The sequence below is a fragment of the Balaenoptera acutorostrata genome, chromosome 8 (genome assembly GCF_949987535.1).
Source record: "Balaenoptera acutorostrata chromosome 8, mBalAcu1.1, whole genome shotgun sequence".
In the NCBI taxonomy this organism is placed as follows: domain Eukaryota; kingdom Metazoa; phylum Chordata; class Mammalia; order Artiodactyla; family Balaenopteridae; genus Balaenoptera; species Balaenoptera acutorostrata.
In genome coordinates, this window is record NC_080071.1 from 21,002,431 (window position 1) to 21,022,083 (window position 19,653).

The 19,653-nt window shown below is 44.3% G+C and overlaps 1 protein-coding gene across 4 annotated transcripts in view; it reads left to right on the plus strand.

Moving 5' to 3' along the window:
• Positions 1-19,653, plus strand: part of TANC1 (tetratricopeptide repeat, ankyrin repeat and coiled-coil containing 1) — a 251,103-nt gene that overhangs the window by 43,769 nt on the left and 187,681 nt on the right. For 3 of the 4 annotated variants that reach the window (XM_057551172.1, XM_057551176.1, XM_057551174.1), the window contains exon 2: positions 13,951-14,053. The exons of the other annotated variant lie outside the window; for it this stretch is intronic. The gene's annotated coding sequence lies outside the window, so the exon portion shown is untranslated. The remainder of the gene's footprint in view (positions 1-13,950; positions 14,054-19,653) is intronic. 4 annotated transcript variants of the gene reach the window in all.

Consider the following 19,653-nt stretch of genomic DNA (forward strand, 5'->3'; position numbering starts at 1 on the left):
AGCGTATTGGGGGTCTTTGGGATCATTAACAACTTGATTCTAGCAAACAGCAGCAGGTGAAATTATGTTGGCTCTGTCATTCATTGTTTAAAAATTGTTTTAAAGTATACATAACAAAAGTTACATTTTTTTTAAATTATTTATTTATTTATTTATTTATGGCTGTGTTGGGTCTTCGTTTCTGTGCGAGGGCTTTCTCTAGTTGTGGCAGGCGGGGGCCACTCTTCATTGCGGTGCGCGGGCCTCTCACTGTTGTGGCCTCTCTTGCTGTGGAGCACAAGCTCCAGATGCGCAGGCTCAGTAGTTGTGGCTCACGGGCCCAGTTGCTCCACGGCATGTGGGATCTTCCCAGACCAGAGCTTGAACCCTCATCCCCTGCATTGGCAGGCAGACTCTCAACCACTGCGCCACCAGGGAAGCCCCATTTTAACCATTTTTAAGTGTATAGTTCAGTGACATTAAGTACATTCCAACTGTTGCAGTCATCACCCATCTGTCCCCAGTACTTTTTCATCTTCCCCAAGAGAAACTCTATACCCATAAGATACTAACTGCCCATCCTCCACTCCCTCCTGCCCCTCCAACCTCTATTCTACTTTCTGTCTCTGTGCCTTTGCCTCTTCTAAGTATCTCATGTGCATGAAATCATAATATTTGTCCTTTGTGAGCAATGGGTCTCATAATGCTTAAGCTGTATCTGAACAGCTTTCACCATATGCCATTTTCTTTTTTTTTTTTTTTTGGATTTTCTTATTTATTTATTTATTTATTTATTTTTGGCTGTGTTGGGTCTTCGGTTCGTGCGAGGGCTTTCTCCAGTTGCGGCAAGCGGGGGCCACTCCTCATCGCGGTGCGGGGACCGCTCTTCATCGCGGTGCGCGGGCCTTTCTCTATCGCGGCCCCTCCCGTCGCGGGGCACAGGCTCCAGACGCGCAGGCTCAGCAATTGTGGCTCACGGGCCCAGCCGCTCCGCGGCATGTGGGATCCTCCCAGACCAGGGCTCGAACCCGTGTCCCCTGCATTAGCAGGCAGACTCTCAACCACTGCGCCACCAGGGAAGCCCCGCCATTTTCTTTTTGATCATAAAATAATTTACTAGGTAATCTTGGACTATTAAAGCTCTAGGATAGAAGTTTGAAACTGACATGCCTTCAGGGGCCAGAGAGTAGTAACATTTAATATTTATAGAGCAGTTGCTGTGTATGAGGCGCTTTGCAGGTAACGACACATTTCCCCTCACACCAGCCTTACGAGGTAAATACTGTTAATACCCAGGTTTGCAGATGGGAAGCTAAGAGATGAATTACTTGCCTGAGATAATGACATGGCTGGTATGTGGCAGAGTGGAGGTGCCAGCTCAGTCGTCTCTGCTCCAGAGCTCTTGAGCTCTCCTTGATCATACGCAGGTGGAGGGGGCAAAGGAAGATGGGATCCTGAGCCAGCGAGGGAGTGAGCTGAGGGGGAGGGCTGAGCCTCAGCCCCAGTGGTGGGGTTAATTAAGGGAGTAGGGGAGGTCGAGGGGCTGCACTGCTGCCGTGGGGTGTCGCAGAGTAGGAATGCGGGCTCAATACTGCTGGCACTCCCAAACTTGCAAGAGAAGCTAGACCATTATTTAGGGATGACCTCTGGATTTCTGAGTGTTTGCAACCCAACTCAAGTAGAAACTCCAACGAAGCGTGTGGGCCAGACAGAATATCTGTGGCACACTGGTGTGAGACCTTTTTTTCTGGAAGCCTTGTACTTATCCAGACCCTTCAACAGTTTGTACCCCTAGGACACTCATCACTTGCCATTGTTTGGACCCAGAGGCAGGGTCTCGCTGATCTTTGCTTCCCCAGCTGCAACGTTGATACAGCAGTTTTGAGTTAATGTGTGCTGAGCCAGTGAGTCTTGACCGCGCTCATGATTTCCTCCTGCGTGCTGCCAAGAGTTCACCGAAAGTCTAATTCAAAACAAAACAAAGCCAGTTGATTTTGAGAGGCTCATATCCTCTCATGTAGAGCTTCATAATTTATTGTTTCATTGTGGGCTCCTTTGATTTAACAATGCTGATTAAAATAGGACTTTAAAGTGTGTGTTTTTTTTTCCTTTAGAAAATCCCACCAAAGATACTCAAATATATGCTGTGTACAACACATACAAACCTGAACCGCCTTATTTTATTAACAGCCGCCAGCATTTGAGACATGCGTACGGCGTGCTCGCCACTGTGTTAAGGATTTTACATGCCAATTAATCAAGAGTTTGTGGACTTAGATTGAATTTTAGTATCGGAAGGGCTTGAACACATCTAATTCAATTTGCTGACTTTGCATACGAAGCTGGTCGGGGCGAGCAAATTTAAGAGACTGGTTCAAGGTCATCCATCTGTTGTATGGTATAGCCAGAACCCTTTAGACATACACATCTGTTGAGTGGTACAGACATAACCCTCTCAGATATACATATCTGTTGTGTGGTGTAGCCAGTGTCACCCCCCTGCCCGAAATACAGTCCAATAGTCTTTTTTCTAGACACCATACTGCTACTTTTATCTCTCTACCAACTGTGGGAAACACAGGGCTTATTAAGTTAAAGTGTAATAATTTGTTACCACTCATATAAACAGCTTCTGAACTATGGATCATTACCAGGGGATTTGAAGTTGTTTGCTAGTACAGGTGTGGTTTTAGATCATCTATTGTGCCTTTGTGAAATGCCTGTAGTCTGGAGTTACATGAAGCTAAGAAGAGACTCAAGTCCTTACCTCATTAGCCCAGGACCCCAAACTAAAAGAGCTGATCATCTTACAGATAATACCATAATTGACAATGTAAGCTGAATGGTTAACTTAAAACAGGTTATTTACAAATGAATGATGCAGTAATCATCATATTCATCTAATATTTGACCCTTTGCCCACACTTTGGTAGTTGCCAGTGGTTTTTGAATCCGTGTTTTAAGCCAGAGGGCAGGGTTTGGGCCCTTCTCACATTCAACTGAAACTAATTAAGGCTTTTCTTTTTAAAAGTTATTTTCTCATTGGCAGAAGCAATCTATACTCTGGTACAAATTTCTTTAAAAGTACAGAAAAGTAATTTTACCATTCAGAAATTTACTTCAGACATTAAAATAAAATAGTAAGTTTTATTTAAATTGAACAGAATATAACTGAAATTAAAACTGAAGGACTTGCTGAACTTAAGATGAATTTTTTTCAAATTTAATGTCCCCCACACACACCTGAAGAAGATTGCTCTAAAGTTAAAGAAAAAATACGAAAAATACTGGCAAGCTAGCACAAGAATCCAGATTACTGTGACTTCAGATTTCCTGTCTTTTCTACTTTACCATATTGCCGCCCACATATTAGAAAAGGATAAACAATATAGAGTGGCATATAATTAAGGGCTAGAGTGTGAGATATAGGCCATAAGTCAAAGTTTAAGGGCTGGAGAGGGGACTTGGAAACTCCTATTTAAAAAATTAGGGACTTCCCCTGCAGTCCAGTGGTTGACTTCGCCTTCCAATGGAGGGGATGCAGGTTCGGCCCCTGGTCAGGGAGCTAAGATCCCACATGCCTCACGGCCAAAAAACCAAAACATAAAACAGAAACAATATTGTAACAAACTCAATAAAGACTTAAAAAAAAAAAATGGTCCACATCAAAAAAAATCTTAAAAAAAAATAAGAGAACTAAAGACAGCTGAAAATTTTTCCTAGAGAGATCAGTATCTCTTTCATCATTTCAAAATTGTACAAGGAAAATGTTCTGCTACTTAAAAATAGGTTGGAGGGAGTTCCCTGGTGGTCTAGTGGTTAGGATTTGGAGCTTTCACTGCCCTGACCTTGGCTCAATCCCTGGTTGGGGAAGCGAGATGATTTGAAAGCCCTGGATATACATTATTTGGTTGCTCAGACAGCCTTTTGAGGTGTTTGTACTTTGATCATTGAAGTCTGATCATTTTAACTCAGACTGACCCTGATAGAGGGCTGTGCCTTATAACTTTTTATATTGTACTTATTTGTCAATAGCAAGGCCTTTTCCAGGATGCAAAAAACACTCAAATTTGGAAGGCTAGATTATAAATGGCTTAGGGTACTCTGACCAGTTCCTTTGGTTTTGCTTTGATTTTTAGCCCTCTGTGTTTAGTTCATGAGCTGGAAGCATGGAGTTTGTTCTACATAATGCTACCTTTGCAGCCTTTGAAAGCGATATCCTAGCATGCCTTCTTAGCTTGGACCAGCCCAGTGTTTGCACCCGGATGCCAGGCTTGTTGCAGTCTCCATGGGCTCAGCTTGACCTTCAGGGGTCGGCCTAAGTTGCCCTCTACTTTGAGGCTTTCCCCAACTATTTCAGCCTTCTTTGGTTCCCTGTCCCCTCTCCTTTCCTGTTACCCTGCAGTTTAGCCCATAATTATATGCTAATCTATGTTGTTTATGCTTCTCTTGCAAGTAGGCCATATGAAGCAGTGGAAGGGATGGGAGCTTTGAAGCCAGCATAATCTGAATTCCTGAGCCTGTTTCCTCACTTGCAAAAAGTTGTGGTTTAAAAAAAAAAAAAAACACTTAAAACTTAAATTTGCAGTGTATGATCCAGTATTGTTAACTATAAGCACAGTGTTGTATAGCAGAGTGGTATAACTTTTTCATCTTACATCACTGAAACTTTATATTCATGGAATAGCAACACCCCATTTCCCCCCCCACTCCCCACTCCAGCCTCTAGCAACCACCATTCTACCTTCTGCTTCTATGAGTCTGACTGCTTTAGATCCCTCAGATGAACTGGAATCTTTGCAGTATTTGTACTCCTGAGATTGGCTTATTTCATCGAGCAAGCATAATGTCCCCAAGCTGCATCCATGTTGTAGCCTATGACAGGATTTTCTTTTTTTGAGGCTAAATAATATTCCATTGTACAGGTGTGCCACATTTTCTTTGTCCATTCACCTGTTGATGGACATTTAGGGTGCTTCCAGTCTTAGCTATTGTGAATAAAGCCGCAGGGAACGTGCGAGTGCAGAGAGCTCTTCGAGATGCTGATTTCAGTTCTTTTGGATAAATACCCGGAAGTCGGATTGCTGGATCATATGCCTCTCTTTTTTTTTTTTTTTTTTTTTTTTTAGGGTTTGTAATACAGAATTTGTGCACCATGTAATGCCTGGCACACAGAGTGGGTCCTCTCCTGTCTGGAGTCCTTGAGCAACCTCTTTTGTTCATGTATTTTCACTGTGCTTTATTAGAGTACTTTATCATAGTACTTCTTGATGTACTAATGCCTTACTGTTTTTGACCATGTGTTCGATAACTTTGAGAATTATTTTGGAGAGAAGTCATTAGCCACACCTACCCCCTCAGCCCCTGCCAAAAATGAAACAAAACAAAACAAAACAAAAACCCAACAACAAAAAAACCCAAACTTTTATTCACTGGTCACTCACAGCAGCTGTGTCATTGAGGAAACATTGATACTGCTTTTGGTTTTTAAATGACTGTGTGTTATTCCTTCCCAGGACTGAAAAAATTGCAAGGTTGGAATTTTCAGGATTGTTAACAAGATCAAAAAGCAAAGATATAATGCCAAGGGGGAAAAGTCTTTCTACAAAATAGTGGTAGGAGGCAGAAAATGCTAGAATTCTGTAGAAAATGATAGGTGTTGCAAAAATAAGTTTTGACCAGAAAATGAAGGTTGCTGTTTTTATGTTATTTTGAAATGGAAGACAGTTTAGCCATCTAGAGTTTTTTTTTTTTTAATTTTTTAATTTTGTCCTTTAAGTGACTATTTTCTTTTTATTTATTTTATTTATTTATGGCTGTGTTGGGTCTTCGTTTCTGTGCGAGGGCTTTCTCTAGTTGCGGCAAGCGGGGACCACTCTTCATCGCGGTGCGCGGGCCTCTCACTATCGCGGCCTCTCTTGTTGCGGAGCACAGGCTCCAGACGCGCAGGCTCAGTAATTGTGGCTCACGGGCCCAGTTGCTCCGTGGCATGTGGGATCTTCCCAGACCAGGGCTAGAACCCGTGTCCCCTGCATTGGCAGGCAGATTCTCAACCACTGCGCCACCAGGGAAGCCCCTAGAGTTTTTAATGTCTGATTTTTTTTTTAAGGCTGTGGATAAAAATGTCCATATAAATTTAGCTTTGTTAATAGCGTTTTAGAAGATGACTTGATTTCTTGCAGAGAATTATCTAGTTATTTTTCATATTCCGTATTTCATATTCAGTAGCCATAGATGTTGCTTTGAAGTGGTTTATAAGAAGTCCTCTGATTCCCCTCCACCCAGGGAAGACACAGCTGCCGCCATTTCTCTTGATTTTCCTCGGGTTTCACCTTAGAACTAGTGAACAAGGGTGCCGTGGCTTGAGTACCCACAGGCAGCCTGGGGGTGTTGAATTCTCAGCAAACAGATATATCCTATGTGCTTTTGCTTTGTTGATGTCTCATTGCTGAGGTTTTAATTTCTGATAGGTTAAGATTCAGATCCTGTGACTTATTTGTGTTCTGGCCAGAGGACCCTCGGCTTTTTGTGATATGAGTCATTTCCTTGTGAGGCCCACTTTGGGCCAGGAACCCTCCACCCGGAGGTGGGGACAGCAGCGCTGGCACCTGCAGCTGGAAGTCCTGTGCGCCGGGAGGAAAGAACGGGAGTCTGCAGTGCTGGTGGCCTGGCAGGGAGCGGCGCAGGGCGGCAGAGTAGCCTGACAGAGCACCTGTGTCCCCTGACCAGCTGCAGCCCAGTGGGTTCAGGGTGCACCTCCGGTCCCCTGGAGGATTTTCAAGAGCCAGGCAGCGCCTCAGAGCCCAAGGACTTACAGGTTATCCAGCGAGGGGCCCGGGCTCAGTTATCAGAACTGAGCGAGAGGGTCACCCAGGCCTGTGGATTGCAGGAGAGAGAAGCCCAGTTATTAGACACAACAAGGTCAGGGCTCGTTAAGCAGCAAGAACAACTTGGCTTGAGCTGTTTAAATCTCTTATTCTAGAAATTCCCGCTGGCTCACTCCAGGGAGGGGAGGGGTGCGGGCAAGGGTCAAGAGGCTTCAGCTCTGGGGAAGGAAGGATGGGCTGTGGAAGCTGGAAACAGCAGGCCAGGCCTAGAAGACCTGGACAGCCCAGACCTGATGAGATAAGCTTTCAGTCCTGGGTGAGTCGTTGTAGCTTGTTCGTAAACGGACGGGTCTTAGAGTGTAAGTAGCGTATTCAACAGTGAGCTTGAAACAAAACTGAGAGTTACTTTTGTGAATCTGGACATAGATTGAGGTTTTAACTCAGTTTAGATAAAAAAAATTCGTTGAACCAAGTATAAATCATAACCTTATGATTATAGAACTACCAGTTAAATTCATTACTCTCTTTACTAAACCTAAAGCAAATCGGTACTTGAATGCTATTACGTATCAAGACATAAATACGAAGTTACCCGATAATCAGTTCTGAGTAGATGAATGATTGAAGCCATTTGAGGTTAGGTTTCCTTTAGATCAAGGATAAACTCACCCTAACCTTTGCGGTTCAGATAGGCACATGCAGTTTGGTGCAGAATTTATGCCTGGGCTCTCTCTGTCCTGTACAGATTAGATTGCAAAGTAAATCGAGGCTTGCCCCATTGATCACAGAATTCTAACATTTAAACCTGTATTTTTAAAAACTCTGTCAGAAAGCAGGAAAACCAATACCTTTAAAGACTATAGAAATGCCTGGGCTGTTTTAAAACAGCTCATTTAGATAGCTCCTTCCTTAAGATCATCTGGCTGTAGGGCTTGCAGACAGTGTCAGTAGGCATCAGCTGTGAGATGCAGAGATGGGGGGGGCATGGTGTCCACGCAAAGGTGCAATCCCTCTGCTCAAGGAGGTTTATGATATGGTGAGCAGCTTCACTCACAAGTACCACAAGAAAAGGTAGATGGGAAGTGGTGAGCATATGGCAAGTGTAAGAGTAGCCAGAAGGAATCAGAATGGCAACACCGAGGGGTGTGTGTGCCTTTGAAAGTCTGTCCTGATGGTCACTGGTATTGGAGACCACATAGGGACAGTGCATTGCAGTTGGATACAGTGCCCATTCCTTTGTTTTGTTTTGTTTTGTTTTGTTTTTTGGCCTCATCGCGCGGCTTGTGGGATCTTAGCTCCCCGACCAGGGATCAAGCCCTGGCCACGGGAGTGAAAGCGCTGAGTCCTAACCACTGGACCACCAGGGAATTCCCAGTGCCCATTCCTATTTGTGAGAACACTTGGTTCTTAGGGACTGAGGTTGCGTATATGGGCATCTTCTCTCCTGAATGTAGTTACTGGAGATGGCACTGAAAAGAAAATAACCTTCTCTTAGTGCCTGGGGTGATCTCTCAGAGCCACTAATGGTGCTATTTTGAAATGCTTTGTTTAGGTGTTCTTGGACAGTTTTGGGGATTGAAAGGCTATTTAAACTATAACTGCCTGTAATCTGCTGTTTGGGATTTTATACATTGTCTCCTGTCAGTCATAATTTCTCAGGATTTTCATTGTGCCTTGATCTAGCAATCGCCCTCCACCTTCTTAATTTATGGTGACCGGGAAAAACATATATTTCCCTCCTGTTAGAGATGTATCTAGAAGAGGAGTAAACTAGCTCTCAGGGAGGGCCTGTGAAGGAGATGTTGGATAAAAATGGGAAGAAGCTGGGAAGTTCTCTTCTGAATTGTGTGTGAATTTAGTTACTGATTTTGGCAACTTCAGAGACTAAATAGATCTTCTTGGTTTCTAGGTGTTTGCTGGAGAGTTGAGGTTGCTGGCTTATGACTTTCACCCCCCCCCACTCATTCCCCACTAGTATGTAAATCTTTTCTCCCACCTTTGCCTGAATCAGCTTTGTTATGGAAAGGAGAGAATGAAAGTTTTCTCAGGGAGAATGAGAAGAAAGTGAATGAAGGAAAATCCCGGGCTGAAGCAAGAGCTTGGTCTGTTAGTCAACCACTGATCTTGAAACCTAAGATGTACTGGGCTCTGTGGAAGATACAGAGGGATGATGTGGGCCCTGCCTTCAAGAAGCTTGAGGTTTAGTTGGGAGAGAGAACGAGCAGACCTGAAACCCTCAACTGAAATTGGTAGAGAAGTTTTGCATCAGGTGTGCGTTCAGAGAAGCGTGACTTGAGTTGGGAGCTTTGAACCAGCAGTGGTATTGAGTAAATGGCCATGCAGTGTACCTTGGAGAGACCAGATACCCTGGGAGACCACGGAGGAGGGTGAGTTAATGAAAGCCCAGTTAGGAAGTGGCAGAGGTTATGGAGAGATTTAGCAGCACCTCTGATAAACCTATTTCAAAGGAGGAATTGTTGAGGGTTTATGATGGGTTCATAGACTGTTGTGTCTGTGTGGTTGATTAAAATGCAGACTCTTGGGCTGTACTCCAGATATTATGAGTCCCTCCGTATGCAGCCTGGGGTGTCCAGGAATGGCCCAGGTCCTTCTGGTACAGATGGCCTGCAGGACATGCTTTGGGCAACACTGGTAATGGATGGATAATGTAAAACTGATTAATTCCTCCATGAGAGACTGAAATTGGGAAGGAGGCATCCCAGCTGGACAGCCTGATTTTTGTCCCTCTGTTACAGGACAGGTAGAGAGCAGGTAGCCCTACGAACTAAGGAACAAGGAAGTGAGAATAGAATTAGCTCTCCTCAGCTGGAGACGGTGTCCCTGCAGTCCTCACCCTTCCCCCAGGTACCCAGCATCTCTTATCCACGCACTGTCACATGTGAGAGAACGTCATGATGCTAATTGAGATCAAGTTTCGATTCAGCTCTCATATGAGCCTAGGAAAGCTTTGTTCTTTGGGCATTGTAACTCCAGGCAGTTACCCTGTAATGAGGGTGTGCTTTGTCAGATTTAGTGAGCAAGAAAATATGGGTTATCAGTTAAAAAAAAAAAACAAACCTGTTAGTACTGTTACTGGAAGAACCAGGAGAAATCATAGTGGTAAATCCAGGTCTTCACATCTGAAAACCATCATATTATAATCACTTCTCACATAGCAAACCCTTGACATAGGAATGGTCTTTACCGGTGAGCTGTGAATTGCTACCTCTCACCAACTCCATGACAGTGCCTATCCAGGGCTTACTTAGGGAATGACCCGGTCTGTCCCCACCCCGTCCTCTCTCTGGGGAGTGTGCACCCCCAGGCCCTACCTTGCACCCACTCCAGTGATCATCCCCTGCAAGGAGTTATTCACTCCAGCTTCCTCCAGCCCTCTCCCCGTCCATTTGTGTTTCTCCTCCCACTCCCCCTTTTTTTTTTTTTCTTCTTTCCTAGAAGTGAACATTGTAGAAGTTCTTTTTTTTTTTTTTTTAAACTTTTGGGTTTATTTATTTATTTATTTATTTATGGCTGTGTTGGGTCTTTGTTTCTGTGCGAGGGCTTTCTCTAGTTGCGGCAAGTGGGGGCCACTCTTCATCGCGGTGCGCGGGCCTCTCACTATCGCGGCCTCTCTTGTTGCAGAGCACAGGCTCCAGACACGCAGGCTCAGTAATTGTGGCTCACGGGCCTAGTTGCTCCGCGGCATGTGGGATCCTCCCAGACCAGGGCTCGAACCCGTGTCCCCTGCATTGGCAGGCAGATTCTCAACCACTGCGCCACCAGGGAAGCCCCCACTCCCTTTTTTAGGCATAAATATTTCCTGCTCCCCACGTGCCACGACAGAAGAAAACACCCTGAGAATAGGTCAGGGGCAGTGGTTCCAAGTCCTGGCTATGCATTAGAATCAGCTGGTTAGCTTTAAAAAGTAACATTTGGGTCCCCAGAGATTCTGTTTTAATTCTTCTAGGCATCAGAATTGTTAAAGCTCCCCAGGAGATTCTGGTGGGTGGTGATGATCGAAACCACCTCAGTGTACTTGATAGGTTTAATGGTACTAGCACCACACCTGTATTAAGGAGAATGGAAGCCACAAGATTTGAAATGGAAATAAGTATTTTTATATAATGCCTGTTGCTGCTCGAGTCCCAGATGAATGCCGAGTCCCCAGAGTTTTCCTCCTTCCTATTTTTTGCCTTTATTTAAGCTTGCTTTCTATTAAGCACCAGCATTCAAAATGAAACAAAACAAAAACAAGAGCTTTCTTTTACTGGCTTAAGGGTTTCTGTGGTATTGTTTTCCACTGTGTTGCATGAGCTCTCAGAGCGGGGTGTGACCCAATGAAAGTTGTGGGCTTCATCACGCTGGTCACCCTCTCTGGGCCTCACCCTCTGTGGAGTAGCATTCAGTGCAGCAAGACCCTGTACCACTGGAGGACTTGGACTGTCACACGAAATCGCTGGACACACACTTTGGACGATAAACACAAACCCTAGTCTTTGTGGTCCGAGGATGCCCAATGCTAGGTTTCTGGAAGGACACTTAAGAGAAAAAAGCTTATTTCTGTTGGATAAACAGCTTTAAAGTCTCTCTGTTCATCTTTGAAACAGAGTGGTGACCAGGAGGTAAACCCTAATAATTCTCCTCAAAAGCCTGTTAAGGTTTTATTTTTAGGAACTGATTGGAAATTAGATCCATGAAAATGAAAAGGTAGTGATTGGCAATTGAAGGTCGTCATTCACCTGGTCTCTGAACTTCTGTGTTTTAGGTTCCATAAAAATTCCTCCAGTAAGTGTATGTTGTCTTCTTTTGCAGTTTACATGAGAATATTTTGTGGCATAATGCTTGTTTTTCAAAACTGTCTTGGGCCCAAATTTTGGACTGTGCATTGAAAATGAATGGAACCCTTTGGGTGGAGGAGTGGTGAAATGAGAAAATGTAAAAAAGTAAAAAGTTCCATTTTTTTTCTCATCTAACATTGATTTTAAAGGACAATTGAAAACTCGAGGCCTAGTTTCTCTTCTGAGTCTGGTGGATGAGTGATCTAACTGTAGTTATAAGTAACTTCTCAAACACCACTCAGTTCCTCTGGTCTCGTTGACCTCCTTTTTTCCTTTCTGTAATTACTGAATATGGCCCTTAAAACCCATGTAGGACTGAATACAGAATCTAGACTCTGTGATCTCATCACCACAAAAACAGACTCTAGGGACAGTCCTTCTTGCAGGAAGTCACCTCCCCTTGGGACTTCTGTGACTCTGTAATTTACAGAGCTGTCTTTGTCATCTTAAACTCAGAAAGGACTGCCCCCCCCCCCCACCCCGCCCTTACAGAGGTAGTAACAAATGGGTTGCTGTAGGTGGAGAAGGGGCCAGAGAGAAAGCACGTGTGTGCATCACCTGTTAGAGATGTAGTTATAAGAGTGCACGCAGGTCCGTGGGTGCTCTGGGCAGAGGGTCTGCACGATAGCGGGCATGTCGTGGGCTGTGATGGCTGTTCTTTTATATTTGTCTGTTGGCTGTGGTTGGGACAGTAGAGGCGACTGCCTTTTCTGCTGAGGTGTGTTTTGTGGAAGGAGGTTGGCTGAAGTCCTTGTGGCAGCTGTGAGATGGATTCCTTCCCTGGCTGCCAGAGTCTCGGTGGAGAGGCAGGTGATCCCTTTAATGAGTGAATAATAGGAGGATGCCTCAGATATTTGAGCTGCTGTGCACCAGGTGGTGCTGTCCTGCAGTGAATGCTTAAATACTACCAGTGAGGTCAGCAACCCGGGGAAGGAAAGACCTGGAGCGCTCAGAAGTCTTGGCAGAGTTTACGGGCTGTCGCCGAACATGAGGTGAGATTTGACAGAGGGTGACCACCTGGACCGTGTAGGTTTCTCCTCTGCGTTCTCCTTGAATGAGACCTCAGCTGTCCTGAAGTGGTGGGGTGGGGGGAGACTGGACCTGTGCCCTGCCTCGGTCCCTGGTTTCCTCCCAGAGAAAAGCTCCCGTGCTCCGTTCTTATCTTTGAAGTTGCAGTGGGTAAGGGGGGCATGTCTTGTAGAGCTCATCAAACAGACTTAAAAGGGAGAAAAGGCCTCCACCCTTACTTTGCATACACAAACCTATTACACTCCCGGTGCCCTGCCAAGGTGGTTTTGTTGGCCCCAACGTGACTACACACAATCCGTCCTCTTTGGCAGTGAAGCCTGGCAGCGTTGCTGCAAGGGGATTGACTTGAGCCAGAGCCCAGTTGTCGGTGTGTTTGAGCATGGATAGCACCCTTGAAAAAGAACATCTTCCAGAACCAGAGTAGCAGTAAAAAAGAATATTTCCCAAGGAAATGGACTCCGAGTCAGTCATGGAGAACCTCTTGTTGGAATCCTTCAGTGAACAAACATGCGTTGACACCTGCCTCTACTTGTGATTACAGCAGGAGGGTGATGTAGGCAACGGCAGGGAAGACCAGCCCTTGAGAAACGGGGAGGAGGGGAGGTCAAGGCAGCAGGAAGCAAATGCTAGAACGCAGGTACCCTCAAGGTGCTTTGAGTGCGGAGGAAGGACTGGAGAGGTTCCTTGGGGGTGGGGTGGGCAGGCAGGTGATACTTGAGCTGTGCCTGGAGGATGACTCATCCCCAGAGTGGGGGAGGGGTTTCAGGATGAGGGACTGGGGAGAGCAGAGGTGTGAGATTGGACGGTGTGTTCGGAAATGATGAGTCGTGTAGAGAGCTGGGACCTGTGAAGAGTGAGGTAGGAAATATGGGAAGAAAATGTTCTGGAGAACTTGAGCGCCCTGAGTGTTTTGGAGAGGTTCTTGGCTCAATATCTCAAACCTTTGAAACATTTGTGCGTTGGGCTGCAAACCCATTAGCGTCACTTAAAGAGAAAACCCCAGATAGAGAAGGTACACTGCAGTACCTTGCTCAAGACAAGGGGCTTTCAGTCAATGTCCCTGGTCACTTGGACAGAGGGTATCGGGAGAAGGAATGAGTTTTCTTGCATTTGCCAGCCCATCACCCTGTTTTTTCCCCTGTTAAGAGTATGTAGATGCTGGCGGCTCTTTCCTCTCCATCACTGCTTTGTCTGCAGTCCTGGTTGTAGCTGGTTTTATAAGCTCTGTGCTTCTTGCGTTGGAGGATGAGTATGCTGACCGGTTTTCTTTTTTGCAGTTCTCTTCCCAGCTGTCTGTGGTCACAGAGGAACTTTCTGGGTGCCCCCCGAGTAAGACAGCGTCTCTCTGTTGCCAGCAAGTAGAGTTTGGGGTGAAGCGAGGTGAGTGAGACCCAGGGAGAATTCGTGCTCTGACAGACCAAGTTTCCCAAGATATGTTACTTTCTGAACAATTTTGAGGTCTTTGAAAGTGAACTGGGATTTTATTCAAAGAAATTTAAGAATAATTTTTAAAAAATTCGTGACTTAATTACGATGTTAAAGCACTCATTATTAATAATAGGGATGCATTGATTCATTCTTTTAAAACTTTGCTGACTTTTTTTGGTGCCTGTTTCAGGGTTTTTTGGTCTCTATGGTGCCTAGCACAGTGCTTTTCCACTAAAAACATTTAATATATGTTGTGTGACTGGCTTAATATCTTACAGTTTGCAAACAAAGAAGTAGAACTGATAAACATTTTCAGACTTTTAATAATGTCAGACTGGCTGTCAATTTTTTTGCAGTTTTTTAAATCGAGATGTAGTTGGCGTGTAACACTATTAGTTTCAGGTGTACAGCATAACGATTCAATAGATGAATATATTGTGATGTCTCTTCTTTATCATGTCATTTTCCTGTTCCCCAATCCCCATGAAAAGCTTTTCAAGTTTAATTACAAACCTCCCTTTAGTTACCGAGATAAATAAGGGAATGTTTCCACCTGCCTTACCCAGCTGCTCTTCCCAGGTTGGTTTTTTAGGGCCACACCAGTTACAATGGCTTGGGTTCCATCTCCCATCTGCTCTACATACTGCCTTTTTTTTTTTTTTTTTTTTAATAAATTTATTTATTTATTTATGGCTGCATTGGGTCTTCGTTGCTGCACACGGGCTTTCTCTAGTTGCGGCGAGCAGGGGCTACTCTTCGTTGCAGTGAGCGGGCTTCTCATTGTGGAGGCTTCTCGTTGCGGAGCACATGCTCTAGGCGCACGGGCTTCGGTAGTTGTGGCACGTGGGCCCAGTAGTTGTGGCTCGTGGGCTCTAGAGCGCAGGCTCAGTAGTTGTGGCACGCAGGCTTAGTTGCTCAGCGGCATGTGGGATCTTCCCGGACCAGGGCTCGAACCCGTGTCCCCTGAATTGGCAGGCGGATTCTTAACCCCTGCGCCACCAGGGAAGTCCCTCTACATACTGTCTTGTTAACCTCTTCCGAGTGTGTCCTTCCCCTCCTGGGCCTTAGGAACTTTAAGCAAGTTGCTAAACTTCTCCTGTACTATGGTTTTCCTGTACTGCAGTCTTACATGTAAATTGTGAAACAAAAATACCTACTACAAGGGGTTTGGTGAGGCTGGAGGCTCCTGATGGTTAAGATTTTTGTTCTGTTTCTCCTTTTTTGTTTGTATTCCCTGTCTGCAGTGTGGAGCATATAGTAGGACTCAAATATTCCCTCTTTCCTTTAAGGAGAGAGAGAATTGGCTGAGAACGGAGTCTCTAATCCCATCCTAAGTGCGCACAGCTTGGAGGACTGTTGTTATCCATGCTCAGGTGCTTACAGTCGAGGCTGTGGCGCAGGAATCCCCAGGAGGTCCAGGACAGAACGGTTGACTAGGGACATTGAAGGCTCTGCCCTGGATCTCTTTTCTGTGGGTGCTGGAAATGCTCCTCCCTAGGAGATGGGGTCAAGGTTAAAGCTGCTTCCAAACCTCTGAGTATTCTTGAGACATCCATGTGACGCGCAGGTGCACTCTGCCATCTGTCCAGCATGGCTTGCTCGCAGGATTTCATATTCTGCGCTCACCCCTCCTGCCATGCCTTGCTTGTCCATGAAGAACACAGTGGCCAATTGCCCCCCACCTCAACTTTGTGGGAATCCTGTCAAAAGGTAAAAGCTTCTCAACAGGAGCATGGCAGGGGAGTACACATCATAATCTCCTGTGAGGTTTTAAAGATTAGGGCACCAGGTCTCACCCTAGGTCTGCTGAACTGGAATTTGGGGGATGGGGAGGGCTTCCCTGCTATCTGTGTGTGTGTGTGTTTTAAGAAGCTCCTCAAGAGGTGATGGTGTGTAACTTCTTGAAAGATATTTGTATGTGGAGTAGACTTAAAAAAACAAAAACCTCTTTCTGAGCCTGAGCAGATGTTTGGCGGCATTATTTTTGAACTCTGCTAACTAGTTTAACCAGTTTATACTGCCAAGCTGAACAGTCCCTTGTAGTGCCATAATTTGCATCGTAGAACCATTTTATAACTTTTATTTAAAATTGCATAGGACAACACTTTCTACGGCTGTAAGTATACGAGGAATGAGGAAAATGACATTGAAGAACAATTTACTAAATTTAACGAGAGCTTAGGCTTATTTAGAAATCCAGGTGGGAATCTGCTTAAATGGAATTTTTACCACTGTATGCAGGGATTTGCATATTGAAACCAAAGCCTTTCCGACTCGTGGTAACACATTTCTCAAAATAATGTTGAAATAGCAATTTATATGCATTGCCCTAAGAGAGTTATTGGACAGGAAATTTATCTAGTAAGTTAGACATTTTTTCCTCCTCCAGTTTTTGGGTGGTAGAGAATTTAAGCTAATTTTTCTTTTCTCGTTCCCTGGGGACCAGCTTCAAGGAACTAGGAGCTTAATAGCAAAGATCATGTTAAATGGCTTTTGTGGTTTTTGACTATGTCTCTTTTTCAAATTTCCCTTTCTCTGGGGAAAAAAAACTTTGCAATCTGTTGTTGTTTGAGGTTTTAATAACTTGATGGGTTTGGAGAACGGTGAGTGTCTATTTTGAAATCAAAGGATCTTACCGTTTAAGGAGAGACCTTACAGATGATCTGCTATCTGGTTTCCAACACCTCAACTTTATAGAAACTGCTCCTAAGGTCACAAATGGCCTCTAATAGGACTCGTGACATGACTTTTCTGTAGCACTTGATATATTGATCACTCCTCATTTGAAACTTTCTCCTTTGGGTTCCTTTGCATTTTTCCTACTTTTCTCCTTTCGTTTCTTCCTAGGTCCTGCTCTTCCTGCTGTTAAATGTTCATGTTCCCTGGGCTTGCATCCTCGGTGGTTTGCTTTTAGTCTGCTCAGCCTCTTTGGGGAGCTTCAATATTCCTGTGGCTTTAGCCACCACCCACATGTTAATGACCCCCAAGTCTTTCTCTGAGTTCACCCTTGTCTTAAACAATCTTTTGGACATTTTCTACTTGGATGACTCATATGTACTTATAACTTGAGCTCTCCAAACTGAACTCATTTTCCTCCTAATTATTGCCTGCTTTCCACTCTCCACCTCCCAAAGTTCCCTCACCCCCGTGCTTCTGTCTGTTTTTCCCACTTTGGTCATTGGCACTATTCAAGCCAGAAATGTGTGACTCATCCTTCACCCTCCCTCACTCAGTCAGCTCCATATCGTAATTGGCGATTAAGTTCTATCATTTTAATATCCCAAATAAGAAAGGAAAAGGCCATTCCAGTGACATTTAATTGGGCTTTAAAAGTTGTAGTTGGGCTGTATAAGCAGATGTAATAACATGAGACGGTCATGACCATTTATGTCATATACATTTCTTGCTAGGCAGAGTCCTAGGTACTTACGTTGTTTCTAATTCTTACAGTTATTTTGTAGTATGTCATCTCTGTTACAAAGGAGGATTCTAAGGTTTAGAGAGTTTAAGTTACGGACCCAGGATCACAGGGTAGGTAAAGCATGGTGGGTTAGGATTGGGGGATTTTAACCCTATGGATTGGTCTGCCTGCCTCCAGAGCCTTTACCATCATGTCATTCTGTCTTGTTCTGTTCCCATGATGCCACAGATTTAGATTTCTAGTGAGTAGGTTGACTGTGTTGAAGGCAGGAGCTGGGTCTTACTCAAATTTCTGTGTGACCGTGTGTTTGTATGCGTGTGACCGTGTGTGTGTGTGTGACCGTGTGTGTGTGTGCATTTTTTTTTTTTTTTTAACATAGTAGGTGATAAAGACAAGACTCTTATATGGCAAAACCATGGTCTATGTCTTCTGTGGCTTCATCTGGGTTCAATCCCTTGTTTTCCTATTAGCTGTGCACTAGCTGGGTAGCCTGAGATAAGGACGGTAGGGTCATGCTGCTTATCCTTGCAGGGTTTTTATGGGAAAGTGCTTTAAAATTCAGGGACATTTTTGAGAAATTCTGTTTAGTTGTGGAAGTTGATAGTTGGCCAGCCCAGATGAGCCTCATTTTTTGGTTTTAAATGACAGCATGTGAAAATATAAACTCTTCTGGACCTCTGGTCGTGCTGATTAAATCATTCGTGTGCTTGCAGTAATAAAGGCAGAAAAGTCCCTTCCAAGTAAAAACCTTGTTAATGAGAATAGTATATATAGATCTGATTTTTTGCTCTTAGTTCTGAATATAACTTTTGGAACAGATGAGGCTATGATCTGTGAAACCAGATAGTACATATTTAGGTCTAGGCAAGTGAATTAAAGCAGAGTCTACTGAAGTTTTTTCTTCTGTTTGATTGATCTTAGGAGGATGGACTCAAGATGTGCTGTAGCGAAACCATCCCTAAATCCTGGTACAGACGGTTCTGCATTTTGTTTCCTCATAGCTCTCTCCTTTCGCCCTGTCCTGAGAAGGAAATGCTGTTTGTTTTCCGTCGTAGTTCTCCCTTTTCCATCATATTTTGGTAACAAGGTCCTCTGAGGAGAGGGTCCCCTTTAGTGAAGGTTTAATGGTTTCTAAATTCCACAGTGACAAATTGGTTTTATATAGTCTGTCTTTAGGCCCCATGCTGTGCAATAGAGGCTGGTCTTGTACATCATTTAATTTCAGGATCCAAGGCTTAGGGTGCCAAAAGTGAGGGTCTAGTGTTCTTCAAGAGAAGAAATGGAGTGCCGTGTTAAGAGGGAAGGTGTGGCCTGGGCAGGCTACGAAGTTTCTCTGACTCTCAATTTCTTTATACCCTCCTTTCATCAAAGAGGACAATTACAGTCCCTACCTCCTCCTTGCTGTGAGGACTAAACCGGACACTTCACAGTGAAAAACGTAACGGTGCCTGCTACTGGGTGCGTTTGTGTCCCCACCTCTGCTGTTATTTTTATGGTGGTTTGTTGGATTTGTGGAGTAAAGGTCTTCTGTTTGTTACAGATTTACAGTATTGATAAGAAGAGATAATTGTAAAAAGTCATAACATAAGTCTGAGTTGGAGATGAATGGCTTTGTGGTTCTCAATGAGTTATCAGTACATTGAAATATGGGCTTTATTAGGTTTGTGAGAAGGAATAAGGGAATTGGCTTGGGAAGTTGGACTACATAAAGACAAAGGCCAGGTATTTATTATTTTATATCCAGCCCTGTTGCAGACTTGCATATCTTTCTGTACCAGAAAGATGTTTCAGTGAGACCATGACAACTTAGTACATCTGTGCAACATCTTCATTTTATCTAGAACAGCTTCACATCTACTGTCTCTAATTCAAAGTCATTCAAGAAACATGTGTTCTACTGGGTTCTAATTGGGCTGTTTTTCCTTTAAGAAGGCATTGGGCCCGCACACACATTTAGGAAATAACTTTGTAACTGTGTTCATGTACTGTGTATAAGGAACCTTTCCAGTTTGAAGACTGTAGTTTCTGCAACTCATGCCCTCACCCCCCAACTTGAAAGGAGAGTGATCTCTGTGTATATGTATGTGCATGTGTGGTTTCCATGCCCCTTCACAATACCAATTTTGTTCCT